Source organism: Suricata suricatta, chromosome 4 (assembly GCF_006229205.1).
Source record: "Suricata suricatta isolate VVHF042 chromosome 4, meerkat_22Aug2017_6uvM2_HiC, whole genome shotgun sequence".
Classification (NCBI taxonomy): Eukaryota; Metazoa; Chordata; class Mammalia; order Carnivora; family Herpestidae; genus Suricata; species Suricata suricatta.
In genome coordinates, this window is record NC_043703.1 from 157,935,206 (window position 1) to 157,956,090 (window position 20,885).

Below are 20,885 nucleotides of genomic sequence, written 5' to 3' on the forward strand. Positions count from 1 at the left end.
TCCACCCACACAAACACACGTGCCTCTTCCCTGTCGCTCCTCTCACGCCCCGAGTCAAAAATCAAGGTCTGTGTGGGTATGGAGCGATCACCCCGTGCTGGGGACCAAGCGGAGGGCTGTGCCCCAGGGGCCTGCATGGGGGGTCACGGGGAGACTGCGAGCCTTGCCCAGCACACGGCGCTGAGGCACCAGAAGGGCAGGGGAAGCTCCCACCGGGTCATCGAGGCCGTGTGGGGACAGGCCTGGGGAAGAAATGAGGCTGGGGGAAGGCTTTTTAAGTCTATTTATTTTGAGAGCGAGTGGGGGAGGGACAGAAAGAGAGGAGAGAGAGAGAATCCCAAACAGGCTCCATGCTGTCCACGCAGAGCCCCACGTGGGGCTCGAACCCACAAACCGTGGGATCACGACCTGAGGCAAAATCAAGAGTCAGACGCTTAACCGACTGAGCCCCCCGGGCATCCCTGGGGGGGCCATCTTGAAGGGCATCTGGGGGATGTCCCCCCAGCATTCTGGGGGTTCCCAACACCTCAGCTGCTGGGGAGCCGGGCCCCACGCCGAGGGCCCCTGCAGCGGGGCGGGAGCCCCGAGCTGTGTTTCGCTGCATGGCCAGCCCGGCACAGACTCTCGTGATCCCGGCAGGGGCGTGTGGTCCCACGGACATCAGGCCAAGTGTGTGGCCACCGAGGCCCGGCGTCAGCTCTGCCACGTGACACCAGTGGAGCAGCGCTTTTCCTCTCTCCCCTGCTCTCCTCCCTCCCTCTCCCCTGCAGCGCCCTGGCCGGGGCCTCCTCTGCACTTGGCCGGTGGCAGATCACGCTGTGGGAAACGGAGCCCTTCGGGAAGAAGGCCCTCTGAACCCCGAATGGAGCCCGCTGAGCAGACCCAACAGAAGGCAACGAGAGGAGGCCCGGGTCGGGCCCAGACCTGCTGGTGGCTAAGCTGCCAGTCAGTGGGCAAGTCACTTAACCCGTCTGTGCCTTGGTGTCTCCGCCTGTAAAATGGGTCTAATAGTATCTGTCCCCTAAAAACTTCAGAAGATGTTTGTGAAGCTTAATGAGTGAGGTCCATTAAACTCCCCAGAAGAAAGGTGTAGCCACACAGAAAGCACTAGCGTAATTAGCTCGCAGGCCCTTTAAACCGGGTCGCGTCTTGTTTTAAGAGAGTTACCGTGACAACGGGGTGTTTGAAAAACACATAAAAGAGGTGGGCTCTACATCTCACAATAATAAGTAAACTGATTCTGCCATTTTCTATTGTAATAAAGAACCGTCTAGCTCCCGAGCGACAGCCTGGCTCTGACGGCCGGCCGCGTCTGGGACCGGGAACTTCGTCCTGGACCCGCTGTGCCGAGAACCGCGTGATTTTCTCTCGGGCACAGAGCAGGCCCTTCGGTGATTTTGAGAAAATGAAGTCACAGGGCCCGATGCCCCGGAGGCTGCAGGCAATGGAGACACGGTCCCCGCTGTGGTCACACTGATTGTGTTGGGTTCTCCGGGGAACGACCAGTAGGTCACAGACACGTAAAGAGATTTACTGTGACGGGCTGCCTGACCTGGTCGTGGGCGCCGTCGGCAAGCTGGAGACCACAGAGAGCCGATGTGGTGTCCGTCCAGGTCCAGAGGCCTGACTCACAGCTGGAAGGTGCCATAGTCATAGCCAGAAAGCCGGCAGGCAGGAGACTCCAGGAAAGCCCATTTTTCAGTTTCCGTCTGAAGGCCAGAGAAGACCCGTGTGCTGTCGGTGCAGGCAGGTGGGAGGGATTCCCTCTGGCTCTTTTTGGGCAAGGCCCACCCCCCTTGAGGAGCGCCATCTGCTTCACTCAGTCTACTGAAACATTCATCTGATTCATAGGCTCCCTGGCAGAAACACCCAGGAGAACGTTTGACCAAATGTTCGGGCACCCAGGGGCCCAGCCAGTCAAGCTGACGTGTGAAATGACCCAGCACGCTGCGACCCGCCAGGCCCCCGCTATGTGCCAAGCGTGGAATTCAGCCTGTGAGGTCTTGGTCCAACCAGCTGAATGGATCAACGGACACATGGGCGTGGGGAAGCTCCTGGAAGCAGCCTCAGGCTTCACAGGCGCCGGGCAATTTTTCGGGCCGCCGGCAAGAGGTGGGAGCTATTCGACTTGCAAGCAGACATTAGTAAACTACCCAAGTTTCAGGTCAGAAGACGAGGCTAAGAAGATTAAGGAGGATAGAAGAGAACACTTCTCTGAATTCATCACCAACGAGGGGGCGCCTGGGTGGCTCAGTCGGTTAAGCGTCGGACTTCGGCTCAGGTCATGATCTCACGGTTCGTGGGTTCGGCCCCGTGTCAGGCCCTGTGCTGACAGCTTGGAGCCTGGAGCCTGCTTCGGATTCGGTGTCTCCCTCTCTCTCTGCCCCTCCCCTGCTTGTGCTCTCTCTCTCCTTCAAAAATATTTAAAATGAAACACTGAAAATTTTTTAAGAATCACCAACATGGAAACTGAGGTCTGGGCCCAAGACGGGGTATGTTCCAAACTCCAAGAATTGGACTCGGTGTATCAGTTGGTTCTTCCCTCCATGACGTCACGCGAGAAGGAAACCCTGTCTGAGGCCCGAGGTGTTTCTGGAACTGCCAGGCTCGGAGCTCAGGGTGCGCAGCTGCTGAGCCCCCTTCCTTGAGCTCCCTGGGGTGGTGAATCCGGAGTTCTGGCCAGACTCTGCACGAAGCACAACGTGGAACCACAGGTCCACGGCGAGGGCGCAGACTTTCCTCCCACACTGGAAATGAACTGACTGGGGGCGCCTGGGTGGCACGGTTGGTTAAGCATCCGACTCCTGGTTTCGGCTCAGGTCACGATCTCATGGTCTGTGAGTTCGAGGCTCGTGTTGGGTTCCGTGCTGACCATGCAAAGCCTGCTTGGGATTCCGTTTCTCTCTCCCTCTCTCTGCCCCTGACTTGCACTCTGTCTCTCTCAAAATAAGTAAATAAATAATGAAAACATCAGTAAAAATCAATAGGGGCACCTGGGCAGCTCAGTCGGTTAAACGTCTGACTTTGGCTCAGGTCACGACCTCATGGTTTGTGGGTTCGAGCCCTGCGTTGGGCTCTGTGCCGACAGCTTGGAGCCTGGAGCCTGCTTCGGATTCTGTGTCTCCCTCTCTCTCTGCCCCTCCCCTGCTCACTCTGTCTCTCTGTCTCTCAATAAATAAAAACATTTTAAAAAATCATAAAAAATAAATAAAAACCAATTAATAAAAGTAAGTTATAAAAAAAGAGAGAAACTGACTGGAAAATGTAAGCTCCTGGGGCCACACCACAGGCCGTCGGAAAGGATGGGATTTGGGAGAAGCAGGCTCTGAAACGGAGGATAAAGAAGGTGTGGAGGTGGAGGGAGGTGGAGGGAGGGGAGGCCGAGGGGCCGAGGCAGGTCAGCCGGGGCTCCGGGACGTGGCTGCACGGAGCCGGAGCCGATGGGAGCCTGTGCAGGCCACTGTGGTCGGGAGACGGGGCCCAGCGGGGACAGGGAGCCTGCTGGTGGGCGGCAGAGCTTCCATCCGAAGGCTGCGCGGCTGGCCGGCCGGCACTTGCGTAGATGGCACCGGGGACCTGGGGACGGCAGGGCCAGGGGTACAGAATTGCCAGAGCCGCAGACCGAGCAGGGTCCCCAGCACAGGCTTCGTGCAGACGAGTGAGGAGAGACGGAGCAGCGAGCCGCCGAGGAGAGTAAATCCGGAGGCCAGTAGGGAGGCCTCCCGTCAGCGCGCCTGGTCAGCAGGCCCCGGCCGCCGGGCAGCTCTCATTAAGGGTAGACTGTTCTAGGCCCGTGGGCTTCTCCGCGCCTCGGTGGGGGCAGGGGCTCCTCTGGGCAGGAAGGGGATGGAGGGTGGGTCTTTGAAGAATCATTTAAGAAATGTCTGCTAAAAAATAATTATTTTCCCTCAGGGTTTGGCCTGCCAGGTGGGATCACCGCCTTTCATGTAGCCGAGTTCGGCGCCACATGAAGGAGACTGTGGTGTTCTTTCTTCCCGGGACTCGGATGGCAGGCACCGCTGCAGCGAGCTGAAAACTCGGGTTTTCCTCGTTTTTTTAAGTATATTTATTTTGAGAGAGAGAGAGGGAGAGAGAGCATGTGCACACAAGTGGGGGAGGGGCAGAGAGAGGGAGAGAGAATCCCAAGCGGGCTTTGTGCCGTCAGCCCAGAGCCCGATGCCGGGCTCGATCCCACCAACCGTGAGATCATGACCCGGGCTGAAATAGAGTCCTACGCTCAACCACCTGAGCCCCCTGGGTGCCCCAAGGAAGCTCCGGTCTGGGGGCTACCCCCCCAGCTCGCCTTCATCTCGGGGGGCCTGCAGGGCCCTCACCGTCCACAGCATCATCTTCACCCTTGACCTTCCAGCCCTGGGAGGTCCCAGGAGGTCCACGGTGTCTGACAGGGCAGCCCGGCCACTACCAGTGCAGATAAAGGGTGAGGATCCCGGGGAGGAACACCGTGTGCCTCTGCCCGCGTCCGGGTCCCCCAGAGCCTGGTGACAAGGGACCGCGGGCAGGGCCGGGGTCGGGTCTCACTCTTGGAGAGCCGACAGCACCCTTCAAAAAAGTCCTGACTGACTGGTCTGCCCCATGTGGATGGAGCTCCTTCCGCTTGCTGTGTGGTAACCATAGCAACCGCCTACCCCGCAGGGACCCTGGCCACCACCGGGCCTGCCGCACGCAAAGCTTCAGGCACCACATGCTCAGGGAAACGGCCAGATTTACCAGTTACCTACCATAAGCTGAAAACTTGGAGACATTACTAAAACTTCCCGGATTTCTTTATCTGTAAAATGGGCATAATTATTACCACCTCACAGGGCTGGGGTGGGGCGGGGGTGCACTGAATGAGGTAAAGTGTGTAAAGAATCCGACGGTGCCCAGAAAAGGGTGGGTTCTTGGCGGATGTTCGACATCACCCCCTCAGCCCGCCGGGACCGGCTTCGCCAGAGCCGTGGCGTGGTGGGGGAGGGGAGCCCCATTCTGAGGGGTCTGGCCCACGGGACAGTCATCTGCGTCACAAGATGGCAACACAGTGGAGATTCTGCCTCAAACGGGGTCCCAGACCCTGTGTCCGTGACGTGGGCTCCACGCTTGGGCCACAGGCACCGGGACCGCGGAAACAGGGTTCTGGGAGACCTGGGGCCCTGTCCCCACGGCCTGACCTCAGTGGTCCCACTGTTTTCATCAATTAGAGCCCAAATCTCGGGTAGATTGTTTCTCCCTCTTCCTGACGCAAGTTGCCAGATACAGCCCTTCTGAGAAGAGTCCTCCCTTTGGATCAAGAGCAGAGAGTCACTTTCTGGATGTACTTCCCTTCCAGGCTCGTGCTGCCGGCTGGACTGTCGTGGCCTCGCTGCCCGTGGCTCAGGGAAGGAAGAACCCCCAGGAAGTTGGATGAGTTTCAAGAATTTCACTTCCTTCATCCCTTTCCCCTCCCCCCACTCCGCTTTGATTTCTGAATCCCAATCTCTTGGGTTTCAAATTATTTGCCTTTTTTTCTTTTTAAAAAGGTGTTTTATCTGTTTATTCATTTTTGAGAGACAGAGTGTGAGCAGGGGAGGGGCAGAGAGAGGGGGAGACACCGAATCCGAAGCAGGCTCCAGGCTCTGAGATCATGACCCGAGCCAAAGCCGGACGCTCAACCGACTGAGGCCCCCAGGCTCCCCTATTTGCCTTTTTTCAAAAGCGGATCTGCTGGTGAAATCACAGCAACACGCACCACAGGAACCCGACTGGTCACTCCGTCGTTTATGTGGACCATCGCCAGCATTTCTAGGCTGCAGAACCTCGCGGGCGGATCCCGGTGTGCCCGCCCTGGCTGGCTGCCTTTCTGGAGGGTCGCGAGGTCTGAGAAGGCGTGCTGGGCTGGGAGGCAGTCGCCAGGGTGACCTGTAAAGGCGGGAGACGAGGGCGGCCCGGGAGCGACATGGGGTGAAGGCAGGGAAGACGGCTCCGAGGAAACCCCCAAACTGCTGCCCACGGCTCTCAGGCCCTGGAGACCTTGGCTCTGTTGGCCCAACCGCGTTCCCGGATTCCTGTGATCTCCAAACAGGACCTGGGACTCGGGAAAGTCACACCAACCACACCAGCACATGGTTCTTTCAGTTCTTCAGGTTCCCCAAGGAAGCCTTCCCCGAGCGCCCGTGTGCCCGGCGCTGCCCCTCAGTGGTCGGGGGTGGGCGGGGGGTGGGGGATGAGCGGGGAGACAGGCCCCTCCTTCCAGTTGCGCCTGGAAAGGCAGGACAGGGCAAGGCCGTGGCGGAGTGGCGGTCCCAGAACTCCAGGCCCGGGGGCCAGCCCAGGAACGGGGGCCTGTCTGCTCTCCACGGTGCCCGGAAGTGACAAAGCGCTTCCCGTGGGTCCCAGACGCCCCGAGGACCTGGGCCTCCCCTCCTGGAGCCAAAGAGCTGGGTAGCGTCTTGAGCCCAAGGGTGGCTTGGCCCGCTTAACCCCCTGTTCCCCGGTCACCTCACCTTCTCTTCTCCGGAGGGGTGCTGGTCAATCCGACTTCAGTTCTTTTCAGGGGTGGGGGCTGGGGGCCAACATGCCCTAGCAGGGCACGGGGTGGTTGCCTGCATGTTGGATTGTATTTATACCAAAGGCTTTGAAGCTTTGTCTCTTCGGATTCCTTGTGTGTGAGGACGGCAAGGAGCCCGTAAACCTGCGCCCTGGGCCCATCTTGTACCCTGGTCCCAGCGGACAGCTGTCCTTCATGCGGGAAAGTGTCGACTCCCACCTGCAGGGGTGAGAGCGCGAGCAGGCGGGCCCTGACTCACAGCTGGGATTATTTTGTCGTTTCTTTGTTTGTTTTTCAAAGTTTATTTCTTTATTTTCTGAGAGAGAGAGAGAGAGAGCAAGTGAGCACACAAGAGCAGGGAGGGGTAGAGAGACAAGGAGAATCCCAAGCAGGCTCCACTCTGTCAGCGCAGAGCCTGACTCAGGGCTCGAACTCACGAACGGCAAGACTGTGACCTGAGCCAAAAACAAGAGTCGGACCCTCAACGGACGGAGCCACCCAGGCGCCTCTATTTTATTGTTTCTAATCAGAAGAGAAATTCTTGCTGATTCTTTTTAAAACTCGATTACACATTACAGAAATGTAACAAGGAAAGTGCAATCCACCCCCCCATCCCCCTCCCAGTCATTCCAAAGACAACGGTGTTGGGTCACTTGACCTCACATCGTTTATTGGTGTTTTCACATTTGCTGGGAGAGAGGGTGGACTCCTGCTTCGGCTCCTTCCCTCCCCCTCCGGCCGAGCACTCAGAGGGCAAAGCAGGGCTCTGGGTGCTGAGTGGGGTCCCGGCCGAGGACACAGAGCACAGCCTCTGAGAAGCCGCCCCGGGCAGGGCGGCAGGAAGACGGACCATTACGTGTGTGCAGGTGGGATCCTAGGACAGGAAGCGGACCGCAGGTGAAAAGCAAGGAAACCTGGGCAGAGAACGGACTTAGTGATAACACACCCACCTTGGGTCCTGAACGTAATAACACACCCTCCAAGCTACTCTGTCCGTGAGAGCAGAAGCGGGGGGCCGGGTACCTGCAGACTCCTGCACTCACTGTGCATCCTCCTCGGCCCCTCGGGCTAGACGCCCCGGGGCTCACGCTCCAGCACCCTGGATGGAGGGCAGCTGGCCTCCCAGCAGGTAGGGGGCCAAGGAGCCGAGGCTGGCCCTTCAGGAGAGAGCAGTCGGGGGCCCGTCTGGACACCTGTCCCATCCTACCCCGGGCAGGTGAGCGGCATCCTGAGTCCTACACATACCACAGGAGGAGGGAGAAATTCCTGCATGTTTGGAGGCCAGAGGACGGGCCTCATTGCTCTGGTTCTAGGCTTCCCCGTCCAGCGGCGCAGGCGGGTTCCGCAGGAGGGTTCCGCAGGTGCACAGTCAACAAATGAGTTAGGGAATGAGCCGTGCATTTGTTTCTAGGTGTTCCTGGAAGGGCTGCATCAAAGCAGAAAGCCAGAGCGACCGGAGGGAGAAGCCCCAGACCGTCCGTCACTCGCTGGGAGTGGAGACTTGATGCCGAGGCCCAGATGCTCAGTAAGCCTTGACCCACATTCCACTGGACTATTTTTTCCTCGCTGGAGGTCAGGGCTCAGGAAGCTTCCGGGCCCCCAGCGCTTCCTGCCCCGCGCTTGCCCCCACAGCCCCCTTCCGGCTCAACACCTGAGGAGTGCTCCGAGCCTGGGGAATTGAACAGCCGGCCCGGAGAAAGCCCTGGTCCTTCTGGTTCCTTCCCCTGGACGTGTGTTTGTGAAGGTCTCCGCAAACACAACTGTTTGGAAAAGTCTTGAAATAGGAAACAGAGTCCCCGGCTGAGGGTCGAGGTTACACGAGAGTCTAACAACAACAACAACAACCCTGCCATCATTTCCTCCGAGGCTGCCAGGCGTGGAGGTCCTCTCCGGTCGGATATCCTGCAGATGAGTCACCGGAAGTTCCCGCCCCGTCTCCCACTCTGGCCCCATCTATGCCTGAAGGCGCGAGTGGCCCTGCGGGACCCGGGGACCGGCCTCATGCTCAGTCCGATCCCCCTCCTCCCCCGGGCCTGGGCTCTGGCGCTCTGCTCCCTGGAGCATCGGCAGAACTGAAAATTGCCTTCTTTACACGAGTAAGAAATGCCTGTCCCTTCTAGGGGGAGAAGGACTCTTGTAACCAATTTTTAAAGATATTTTTAATTTTTTTTATGTTTATTTATTATTGAGACAGAAACAGAGCATGAGTGGGGGAGGGGCAGAGAGAGAGAGAGAGAGAGAGAGAGAGACGCAGAATCTGAAGCGGGCTCCAGGCTCTGAGCTGTCAGCACAGAGCCCGATGCGGGGCTCGAACCCACGAACGTGAGATCATGACCTGAGCTGAAGCCGGACACTTAACCGACTGAGCCCCCCAGGCACCTCTGGTAACCAGTTTTGAGCGCACGGCTCGGTGGCGTCAAGCACCTCCTCCCCGCCCTCCGTCTCCAGACCTCATCCCAACCAGGACCGCGGTGCCCGTTGAGCACTAGCTCTCCATGCCCTCCCCGTCCCAGCAGCCCCTGGAAACCTCCATTCTACTTTTCGTCCCTACGAAGCTGATGGTGCCGGAGGCCCCGCGTAAGGGGATCACACAACATTTGTCCCTTTGTGTCCCGCCTGCTTCACTTACCGTAATGTTGTCAAGGTTTACCTGTGCGGCGGGAGCATGGACCCGAATTTCGTTTCTAAGGCTGCATAGCATTCCGTCGTCCGTGTGTGCACTTTGGCTTCTCCACTCCCCCGGGGGTGGACGCGGGGCTCGCTCCCACGGTCCGGCTGGTGTGGACGAGGCTGTGTCGGTTTGAGTCCCGCTTTGCATTCCTTTGAGGTCAGCTGAGGGCAGCTGCAGCCCCACCTGCCGGGGGACTGGGGTCCCTGCCTCGCTCTGTCCGCCACACCGCGCGTCAGGCTTGCCGCCTGTGAGCACCCACAGCGCCCTCCCTGATCGCCTCCTCCGCACCTGATCAGCCGGGAGCCTCCCTGAGCGCTCCCTCGGGGGCGCCCTTCAGCTCCGGGGTCAGGAATTTTGTCTACGCGATGGATGTCTGTGGATGCAGCCACACCACCCGGGGAAGCTCACAGTGTGGGTTTCAAAATAACAGTTACGAAGCCACTGTTGTGACACAAGGTGTGATGCACTTGGAGGACAGGGCAGCCTTACCCTGCTGACTCACGGCCAATTATTTGTCAGATTCCTCAAATTGTGCAGACGGCCCCGTTCCTCACCGCAGGGGCGTTTGCCGCCCACGCCAGGCTCCAAGGCCTCGTGCCCTCCTTGTCACTGCTGGGAGCTCAGTTCGTCTGGGGGTCACATCACAGACCCTGCAGGAGCTGGTAGGAGACAAGTAGTGAGTGGCACGTCAGACGGAAGATGCAAGCCAAATGTGGTGGGCCCCGCTCCAGATCTGGAGGGCAGAGCTTAACAGAGCTGGAGGGCTGTGATGGGGTGTCCGCGGCTGCCAGGAGTGGTGCCCGCTCTGTCCGTCTGCCCGGCCCCAGTATTAGCAGGAAGGGCCGGGCCGGGCCCCGAGCCACCAGGCATAGGTGCCCGGGACCCTGCTCCCCCACAACCGGTCCTGCCAATTGTGCCTCATCTAAGTGCTGGCGAGTTACGCTGCCTAATGCCCCCAAGATCGACGCCATGATTTAACACCACAGCGGCCGGCGGGCTCAGCTCCTCGGCGTATGGGAACTTTGGGTGCGTTCTGACCGCATCTGACTCCGCTTGTTGGAATAACCTTCCTGCCACTATTGCTGGTGGGCTGTCGACCACGAGAGAAAGTCTGGATTCCAAGAACCAAAAAGGCTCAGGGCGCCTGGGGGGCTCAGTCGGTTAAGCATCCAACTTTGGCTCAGGTCATGATCTCACGGTTCGTGGGTTCAAGCCCTGCGTCGGACTCTGTGCTGACAGCTCAGAGCCCGGAGCTTGATTCAGATTCTGTGTCTCCCTCTCTCTCTGACCCTCCCCTGCTTGCGCTCTGTCTCTCTCTCTCTCTCTCAAAAACAAACATTAAATATGTATATATATTTTTTTGCTTTGTTTTGTTTAAATAAAAATAAAAGGACCAAACAGGCTTGTTACTGGGGCGCTTCACTTTGCCTCCGAGCATCTTAGTGGAGAAATCTCTGAGCACCGGTGGGCTGTGCCCATGCTGGCCCCCTCTTCGTGACTGTGAGTACCCGGATGTGGGGGGGGGGGGCCCAGGTGAGGCTCCCAGCTGCAGACCTCGGTCCCGCTGAAGAAAGGCTCCGGCTTCCAGCCTCCCACCAAATGGGCCTAGGTTCTGAGCCCTCTCACCTGAAGGAAGGGGAGGGGCCTTCCCTGAAGGGACCCACACCCTGGCTCAACCTGGAGACTCCTTCAGTGCCTGCACCCCCAAACATCTGTCACCTCACTTCCTTGCCTCTGTGTCCCTTCAGGCTGTCTGTCACCTTGCTGGGCAGTTGGCCAGGCTTGTTCCCCTTGCTCTGACTGGAGACCATCAGATGTGTCCACTGTCTAAAGTTCAGAACTGAAGCTGCCGCCCTGTGCCAAGTGGCGTATCTGCCCGGGGGGTGGGGGGTGACAGGACGCCTCCAGAGACGGGGCAGGGGGCTGGGGAGGCAAGAGACACAGGAAGGCAGATCAAGAAACTGAGGCTCAGAGAGCAGGTGACTGAGCAATGACGATCCCAGGACCCGGGCCTGGAGGTGTGTCTCTTGCTCACCCACCAGGCTTGTCCCTGACACGCCCACACACCCAGGAGTGCACACCAGCAAGGGCCAGCCCCCCTCTGCCCACACTGACCCGCCCTGTCCCCGCCTTAGATGTGGGTTGGACACGGGGTTCCTGCCTGGTCTGTGCGGATCCTGGGCCTTCCTCCGACGGCCTAATGTCTCTTGATGGATTTGCTATGTAAAAGGCATCTTACGATTAATCTTTTCATAAAGGAAAGAATCAGCCTACTTTTCGGTTGAGAATATTTGAATTTTCATAGGGGAGTCTGTTTAACGTAGGTGTTTGCCAGTTGGAAGGAAGGAGGGAAGGAAAGAAGGAGAGACAGGAGGTTAGGAGGCAGGAAGAAGAAAGGAGGGTCTGTGATGCTTTGGTGAAATCTGAATTTCAGATAAACAAAAAATAATTTTTTAGTATAAGTATGTCCCCAACTCCCGCAAGGGACACACTCAAATTCACATGTGACTGGCGCCCTGTAGCCCATCTTCCACTGTGGGTCGTGTCCCCTAGAATCCACGTGTTGTGTCCTAACCTCTGTACCCATGAGTGTGACCTAATTTGGAAATAGGGTCGTTCAGATGATCAAGTTCACATGAGGCCATTCAGGTGGCCCCAGTGTCCTTGTAAAGAGGGGGCATTTGGACACGACGTGTGCACGGAGCGAGCTCCATGTGAAGATGGACACAGGCATCCCGTGAGGCTTCCACAGGCCCGGGGCCACCGGGCACAGCCGCACTGGGGCGAGAGGCCGGATCGGACCTTCCCTTGCAGCCTCAGGAGGTGCCAACAGCACTGACACCTCATCTTCGACTTCTGGCCCCCAGACCCGTGGCCACAAGTCTGTGCTGTCGAGCCCCTCTGTGCGTGCTGCTTTGCTCTGGAGGCCCTGCCCGGGGCCCCCGCTTTGGAAAAGAGGAGCTTGGGCCCCGGGAGGTGCTTCTGCTCTTCTTGCTCTGCCCCCCGGGGCCCAGGGGGCCTGACCACCACCCACTGCTGGCTCGCACGGCTCTCTCCGTCTTTCCTGTGGTGCTCAGGCACTGGAAGGAAAGATGGCGCGTGCCTGAGTGCGGCTCGCCTTACACACCGGCCCGAATCAAGGGGCGGGGGCAGGGGAGTCCCAGCGCCTTGAAGCTGCGGCGTGAGCAAGGCCGTGCGTGCGTTCACGGCCCGCGTGCAGACCCGGTTGGGGACCGGTGGGCTGGTGGAGGGGGCACAGTCCCCGGGGCCTCGCCGCAGATCCAGTGCTCGGGGAAGGATGTGAGCAATGCCTCTCTTTCTGGCCTGAAGAATAAAGCAGCCGTGAAATCAGTGATGCCCCATTATTGCTTCCTGGCCCCGCGGGTGGGGCTTCCTTCCCCTGACCAGCACCCCCCACCCCCGGCAGCAGCTCAGTCTCTGGAAAAAGGCCGCAGACACGTGTGTCCTGGACAGCTGGGCTTGGGAGTATTTCCTGTTCATTGTTTGGAGGACACTCAGGGGTAAATATGGAAAAAGCCAGAGGCTGCACGCAGGCTGCCTGACCCTGAGGTGGTGATGGAGGGGGACCTTGGGGGCCGGGGGCTGCCCGCCTCCGGCTTGCAGATGCCTGGGGACTGACGGCCCGATGGCCTGTAGAGCTGCTGTTCCTGATGGAACAGGGCAGGGTATTTTCAGGGGAGCCTGCGGGATCCCTACTGCCGACGGTAATGTGGGGGCCTGGGGAACCAAACTGGGGGGCCCTGGCCATCACCCCCCCTTCCCCAGGACAGAGCTGCCTTATTGGCCTTCAGCACGGCGAACTCTGGGGCTGGAGAACGGGTTCTGTTGCTAACATGGTCGGCTCTCTCCCCTCGGGGCGCCTGCCCTGATCATCCACAGGGCACGCGCCCACGCCCCCAGGTCCAGCACTGCCGTGCACACACCGGGAGTCCCGTCAGAGGGGTCCCCCGTGACCCCCCACACCGGCAGAGCACTTGCACTCCTTCAGGCCGCTGCTTTCACCCCTGCCGCATGGAAGTTGCCAGCAGGTTTACGTCCAAGCGGAAGGAGAACAAGCTAAGTCAAATGCAAAGCACCTTGGAAGCTGATGACTGCCCGGTGAGGGTTCTGTTCAAACAGAAGAGGGACAAACACGTGGTAGGAAACTCCGTGCGTCGTTGCTGGGGCCGAAGGCGTGGGAGCGAGCGGTCCTCCAGGCCTTTCTCCTGGACCTTCGAAGACTCTTTATAACTAACCGGAGGCCACGGGCCCTGTGTCTGCATGAGACATGGCCTGGAAGGACCCGTGACCCCAGCCTCTCCCCGACACCACTGCCCCCCAGGCCACCCCTGTTTCCTCTAGGCTTTAGTATTCCAGACCCCTTACCCCTCCTCCCCTTCTCCCAACAGAACGCCCCAATGTTGGCACATGGTCACTGGAATAGACTATACTTCCCAGCCTCCTGGAGCTAGGTGTGACCACATCACTCAGTTCTGGACAAGGGGACATGACAGAAGCGATACATGCCGCTTCTGGGAGTCACCGTTTCTTAAGGGATAGTCCCTTCCAATCTCTGTCTTCCTCCCCAGTGGCTGGAATTTCAGCTCAATGACGAGATCCCAGCAGCCATTTTGGGCTCTGAGGACAAAGGCTTTATACCCAAGGGTTAAGCCTCGGAAAGCCCGGAAGAGCCCAGATCCCGGCGATTTTGTGGAGCTCCCATCTGGTCTGAGCTTCTGGAACATTGGAGGATGCACCTTCGTATCTCTCTGCCTCACGATGCCAAGTGGAATGACTGATGCATTCAGTCAAAGGCAATATCCAGACCTCAAAATTCCCTTGAGGGGAGAGACTGCATCCCACATTTTTTGGTATTCTTTTTAGCGGGTGGCACGTTCTACATGTTTGGATTTGACTTGATTGGAACCAACTTTTTAAAGTCCTGTTAGCTGGGGAGTGACAAAATCCGCACAGCGACTTCCTGCCCTGTCTGATACCACTTCCCGTCTTCGTTCTAAAAATTACCTCTTTTAGGCACCAGACAGGCCCTTTTTGAGGACGCTGAGATCACTCCGGACCCGAGTGATGCTGAGGGCAGGTCTGGATGACGTCACTTCTCAGATCCAATCTTTCCAGATGGAAATCTCCCTTCAGCAGCTGCTGAGTGAGGTCGTTGACGGAGGCCATGTGCAGGCCCGAGGACGGGGAGGAAAGACCCCCAGGAAGGAAGGGCAGGGGTCAGCTGGCGGGTGCAGGGCAGACCTGGGGGAGGGGCTGGGTGCGTCCCGGGGATAACGAGCAGGGAGCCCTCCCAGCCCCACACTGCCCTCGCTGGGGACACACGCAGTGGAGGGAGTGGAAGGGGACAGAGCATCCGGAGCTGTGAGGCGGGGTCCCTGAGGGGTGGGCTCTAGGAGTGGTTGAGAAATGGTTCTTTTTCTGACAGCAATGATTTCTTCCCGGTGGGGGGAGGGGAGGCGGGGACCAGGGGACATTTGGTGTCTTCCTTTATACCCATCTGCGTTGTTCTTGGGTTTCCAAAGCCTACTTGCCTACTTCTGTCATTTAAGAGGACGTGTTTAAGGGGCGCCTGGGGGGCTCAGTCAGTTCAGCATCCGACTCCTGATTTCGGCTCAGATCATGATCTCATGGTTCCGGAGATCAAGACCCTCATCAGGATGTGCACTGAGAGCACGGAGCCTGCTTAGGATTCTCTCCCTCTCCCTCTCTCTCTGCCTCTGCCCAACTCATGCTCTCTCTTGCTCTTTCTGTCTCCGTCTCTCTCTCAAAATAAACAAACATTAAAAAAATTTTTTTAATGTTTTATTTATTTTTGATACAGAGAGAGACAGAGTATGAGAGGGGGAGGGGCAGAGAGAGAAGGAGATACAGAATCGGAAGCAGGCTCCAGGCTCTGAGCTAGCTGTCAGCACAGAGCCTGACTCGGGGCTCAAACCCACGAATGTGAGATCTGACCTGAGCTGAAGTCGGAGGCTTAACCGACTGAGCCACCCAGGTGCCCCTAAACAAACATTTTTTAAAAACAAAAAATAAAAGGAAACATTTAAAATCAATTCTTTTTCTTAAGTGTATTTATTTATTTTGAGAGAGAGAAGGGTAAGGCAGAGAGAGGGGGAGAGAATCCCAAGCAGGTCTTGTGCCGTCAGCACAGAGCCCAGTGTGGGGCTCGAACTCACCAACCATGAGATCACGACCTGAGATGAAACCAAGAGCCAGATTCTTCACCGACTGAGCCCCCCAGGAGCCCCTAAAATCAATTCTTAAAAAATGAAGCCATTATCAATAAAAGATGAACTCCCAGGAGCACCCACTCACAGCCTTCTCGGGGAATGGGACCCTTTGCCCAAGGTGGGGTCAGCCAGATGAAGGGTCACTTCGGGAATTCCAGTGGTTACGAGGACATGGCTCCAGGGGGAATGCCGGAACGGAAGCAGGCAGCCAAAGGTTCGGACTGAAAGGCGTGGGACACCCCCACCCCGGTCCTCGGGGCGCCCGGTGGGTCTCCGGTGCCAGCACGAGACTTATCTCCTCCATGACCAGGAGCCCAGCCCCGCACTCAGTTCTGCTTCCAAGTCATTACTTTTCCAAAATAAAGAGAGTGGCAGTGGAGACGGGCATGTGGTCTGGCCGGGAGGATGCCAGGAGGTCCCGACGGTCAGGGGGCCCGGGAAGAGCTGTGTGGGCGTCTAACAGAGAAAGGACTCAAGGGAATATCTCGATTTCCACACTCCATTTGTTGCTGGAGCCACTAGGCTGGGCTCCCATAAGAAGAGGCTAAAACCACAGAGCTTTGGGGCTGGCTTTGTGGGAAGATCCCCAAGTTAGGGGGGGTTGGGGGAGCCTGCCCCTGGCCGTGAGACAGTATCTGGGTGCCTCACCCAGCGTGTACTTTGCAGTTTTAAGAGGTAGATACCGCGTAAGACGCCACTCGTGGTGTCCCACGGCTACTCACGCTGACCCTGCTGAGCTCTCATAGTTTCTGCCCATTTCATAGACGAAGAAACTGAGGCTGACCAAGGTCCCACAGCCAACGAGTGGCCCAGCTGGAATGGGTGCCTCTGGGTCTTCAAGGCTGAGCCATGTTTACCCCAGCTGGGCTGGCGGGTAAGCAAGTGCCGACTGAATCGATTCCAACATGCAGGGTGTACTTAGGACATACTGCGGTTCACAGATTTTCATTTACTCATCCGGCACCCGCAATGCACACGACCTGGTGTGGAGCTCCTCAGGGGCAGCAGAAAAACATAATTCAAGTCTCCCTTCAGGAGCCAGCTGTTGGGCTGAGAAGCAAGGTGCCCCCGGACGACAATGCCCCCTGCGCTGCGCTGGGTGTGGATCAGGAGCGCCGTGGGATCCCAGGAGAGAGAGGCCCCTCCGGGGTTAAAGTGTCATCCAGAAATGCTTCCTGAAGAGTTGGATCCGAGCGGAGCTTCAAGGCATGAGCCCGGCAGGAGTAGGCAAGACCAAAGGAAGAACTTTCCAGAAGGAAGAAATGGAATGAACAAGGATTCTTAGACAGGACGCATCGGGCATAATCGGAAGACAGTAGCGTCGACTGGCTGGAACTGGCTGGAACTGGCTGGAACAGCAGAGGTCTCGCTGGGCGCTGGGGGGAAGCTCGGTTTTGGAAGGTGTCATTCTGACCCGCGCGCAGCACGTTTGAATCTTGAAGGCCTTATTTCTTCGCTGAGCCATGAAATCAGAAATAATAACAAAAAACAAATGATAAGTGACTGAAGAGACTCACGGCTTACTCAGACTAAATCAGATTTCTCCTTGAAATGCACCAATGATGCAAAGATTTTTGTTGTTGTTAAAGTCTGGCTGGTAGCTTTCCACCTTCCCTGGTATCTATTTGTGGGAAATATCAGAAGATACTATAGTTTTTTTTAAAGATTTTTTTTTAATGTTTTATTTATTTTTGATACAGAGAGAGACAGAGCATGAGAGGGGGAGGGGCAGAGAGAAAAGGAGGCACAGAACCGGAAGCAGGCTCCAGGCTCTGAGCTAGCGGTCAGCACAGAGCCGGACGCGGGGCTCGAACTCACGAACGTGAGATCTGACCTGAGCCGAAACCAGAGGCTTAACCGACTGAGCCACCCAGGCGCCCCTATAGTTTTAATAACTGTGTTCAAAGTTAATCAAACTTCTTCATTGGGATGGCTTTTAAACAGGTTAGAGAACTATGTTCCCCAAGTTTTTATTTATTTTAATTAATTAACCCATTAATTTTTTATTTTAGAGAGAGAGACCATGAGCAGCGGAGCGGCAGGGGGAGGGAGAGAATCTTACACGGGCTCTGCGCGGAGCGGACGTGGGGCTCAATCCCATGACCCCGGGATCACGACCTGAGCTGAGATCAAGAGTCAGATGCTCGACTGGCTGGGCCACCCGGGCGTCCCTGTTCCCAAGTTTTTAAAACACGCGGGTCCGAAAGCTCCATAGCAACACACTGCCAGGCCACCCTTCACCAAAAAGTCACACAACCGTCTCTTTTTCAAACATAGTTTCTAAAACACTCAACTGGACAACATAAAGCAATTTCTTAGATGATCAGAATGGCGCTTCTGCTCTGAAGGGCCAGGTTGTGTGCGTGCACGCATGCGCCCCTGTACGTCCGTGTCTTACGAACCTACCAGCCCATCGTCAAGTGCATCAGAGAAAGGGTCTGTAAACTGGGACACTTGTTTTTTGTTTGTTTTCAGCTCAGTGGGACTTCTAACTGTTCTGTTACAAGATCGCGCTTAGATCTTCATGGAACAAAAGATTTTTTCCCTCTGTCATCGCAAAAACTGGAAAAGATCCTACTGTGTTTAAAGATTTTGCTTTTTTAAATCGAAGTACCCACCTATATCCTCATGTGCTTCTCTGTATCAACCTCTTTGCCTTCCTCAGCGATAAAAGGAATGAATTTCCTGCCTCACTATCTTCGTAACCTGATCCCGAATTCTTTCTTTAGAAGAAAAAATTCCAAGTCGATGCAGCTCCAGTAGCTCACCGGAGTTTCTCAATAACACATTGTTTCAAAGAGGTCACTTAAGGTTGAGAAAATGCCTTCCTTTAGGGGCTCGTAAAAAAAAAAAAAAAGCAGTTCTTTGTGAACTTCATTTATTGAAACGTGATCTTTTCCAGATACGTAACAATATCAGTAGTTTTATCCAATTGTACCGCATCCTTCCCACTGAATAAATGGTTTAATGATTGTTCAAATCTTCACTAGTGTTTTCTAGGCATTTTCCAGCTGGAAAATGTATTTGTTGGCGAAGGAATATATTTCTGTTTGTTGTCACCTGCTATTCCATTATTTAACCTACTTAAGTGTTTGCCCACTGGTAATACCTCTTAGACATTTTTCTCTTTTTCTAATTTACATCCAAGTTAGTTAGGATATAGTGCGACAGTGATTTCAGGAGTAGATCTTTAATGCCCCTCACCCATTTAGCCCATCCCCCCTGCCACACCCTCCAGTAACCCTCTGTTGTTCTCCGTATTTGAAAGTCTCTTATATTTTGTCCCCCCTCCCTGTTTTTATATTATTTTTGCTTCCCTTCCCTTATGTTTTGTATCTTAAAGTCCTCATATGAGTGAAGTCATATGATATTTGCCTTTCTCTGACTAATTTCACTTAGCATACGTAACGCCCTCTGGTTCCATCCACGTAGTTGCAAATGGCAAGATTTCATTCTGTTGGATTGCCGAGTAATACTTCACTGTATATATATATACCTCTTCTTCTTTATCCATTCATCCATCAATGGACATTTGGGATCTTTCCATACTTTGGTTATTGTTGATAGTGCTGCTATAAACTTTGGGTGCATGTGCCCCTTCGAAACAGCACCCCTGTATCCCTTGGATAAATACCTACTAGTGCAATTGCTGGGTCGTAGGGTAGTTCTATTTTTAATTTTTGAGGAACTTCCATACCATTTTCCAGAGTGGCTGCACCGGTTTGCATTCCCACCAGCAGTGCAAAAGAGATCCTCTCTCTCCGCATCCTTGCCAACGTCTGTTGTTGCCTGAGTTGCTAATGTTGGCCACTCTGACCAGCGTGAAGTGGTATTTCAGTGTGGTTTTGATTTGTATTTTCCTGACGATGAGTGATGTTGAACATTTTTACATGTGTCAGTTGGCCCTCTGGATGTCTTCTTTGGAGAAGTGTCTATTCATGTCTTTTGCCCATTTCTTCACTGGATTATTTGTTTTTTGGGTGTTGAGTTTGGTAAGTTCTTTATAAATTTTGGACACTAACTCTTTTTTTTATGTTTTATTTATTTTTGAGACAGAGAGATTCGGAGCATGAGCAGGGAGGAGCAGAGAGAGAGGGAGGCACAGAATCGGAAGCAGGCTCCAGGCTCTGAGCTAGCTGTCAGCACAGAGCCCGATGTGGGGCTCAAACCCACGAACGTGAGATCATGACCTGAGCTGAAGTTGGAGGCTCAACCGACTGAGCCACCCAGGCGCCTGGATACTAACTCTTTATCTGATATGTCGTTTGCAAATGTCTTCTCCTATCCCATTGGTTGCCTTTTACTTTTGCTGATTGTTTCCTTCGCTGTGCGGAAGGTTTTCATGTTGATGAGGTCCCGATCCTTCATTTCTGCTTTTGTTTGTGTCCCTTGCCTCCGGAGACATCTTGAGTAAAAAGTTGCGGCCAAGGTCAAAGAGTTTTTGCCTGCTCTCTCCTCGAGGATTCTGATGGCTTCCTGTCTTATGTTTAGGTCTTTTGTCCATTTTGAGTTCATTTCTGTGTGTGGTGTAAGAAAGTGGTCCAGGTTCATCCTTCTGCATGTCGCTGTCCAGTTTTCCCAGCACCACTTGCTGAGGAGACTGTCTTTATTCCACTGGATATTCTTTCCTGCTTTGTCAAAGATGAGTTGGCCATATATTGGTGGGTTCATTTCTGGCTTCTCTGTTTTGTTCCGTGGACCTGCGTGTCTGTTTATGTGCCAGCACCATGCTGTCCTCATGATCACAGCTTTGTAATACAGCCTGAAGTCCGGGATCCTGATGCCTCCAGCTTTGGTTTTCCTTTTCAAGATTGCTTTGGCTATTCGGGGTCTTTTCTGGTTCCATGCAAATTTCAGGATTGCTTGTTCTGGCTCTGTGAAGAATGTTTTGATAGGTATTACATTGAATATATAGATTCCTTTGGGTAGTATTGACATTTTAACAATATTTTTTCTTCCAAACCAAGAGCATGGAATATTTTTCCATTAGTTTTGTGTCTTCTTCAATTTCTTTCCTGGGCTTTCTATACTTTTCAATGTATAGATTGTTCAGCTCTTTGGTTATATTCATTCTTAGATATTTTATGGGTTTTGGTGCAATTGTGAATAAGATCAATTCCTTGATTTCTCTTTCTGTTGCTTCATTGTTGGTATATAGGAATAAAACCTATTTCTGTGCATTGATTTTATATCCTGCAACTAAGCTGAATTCATGGATCAGTTCTAGCAGTTTTTTGGTGGATCCTTTAGGTTTTTTATATAGAGGATCGTGTCATTTGTGAAGAGTGGAAGTTTGACTTCCTCCTGGCCGGTGACATTTTTTTCTTTTAATGTTTTTATTTATTTTTGAGAGAGAGAGAGAGAGAGAGAATGGAGACAGGGCAAGCTGGGGAGGGGCAGAGAAAGAGGAAGACACAGAATCCGAAGCAGGCTCCAGGCT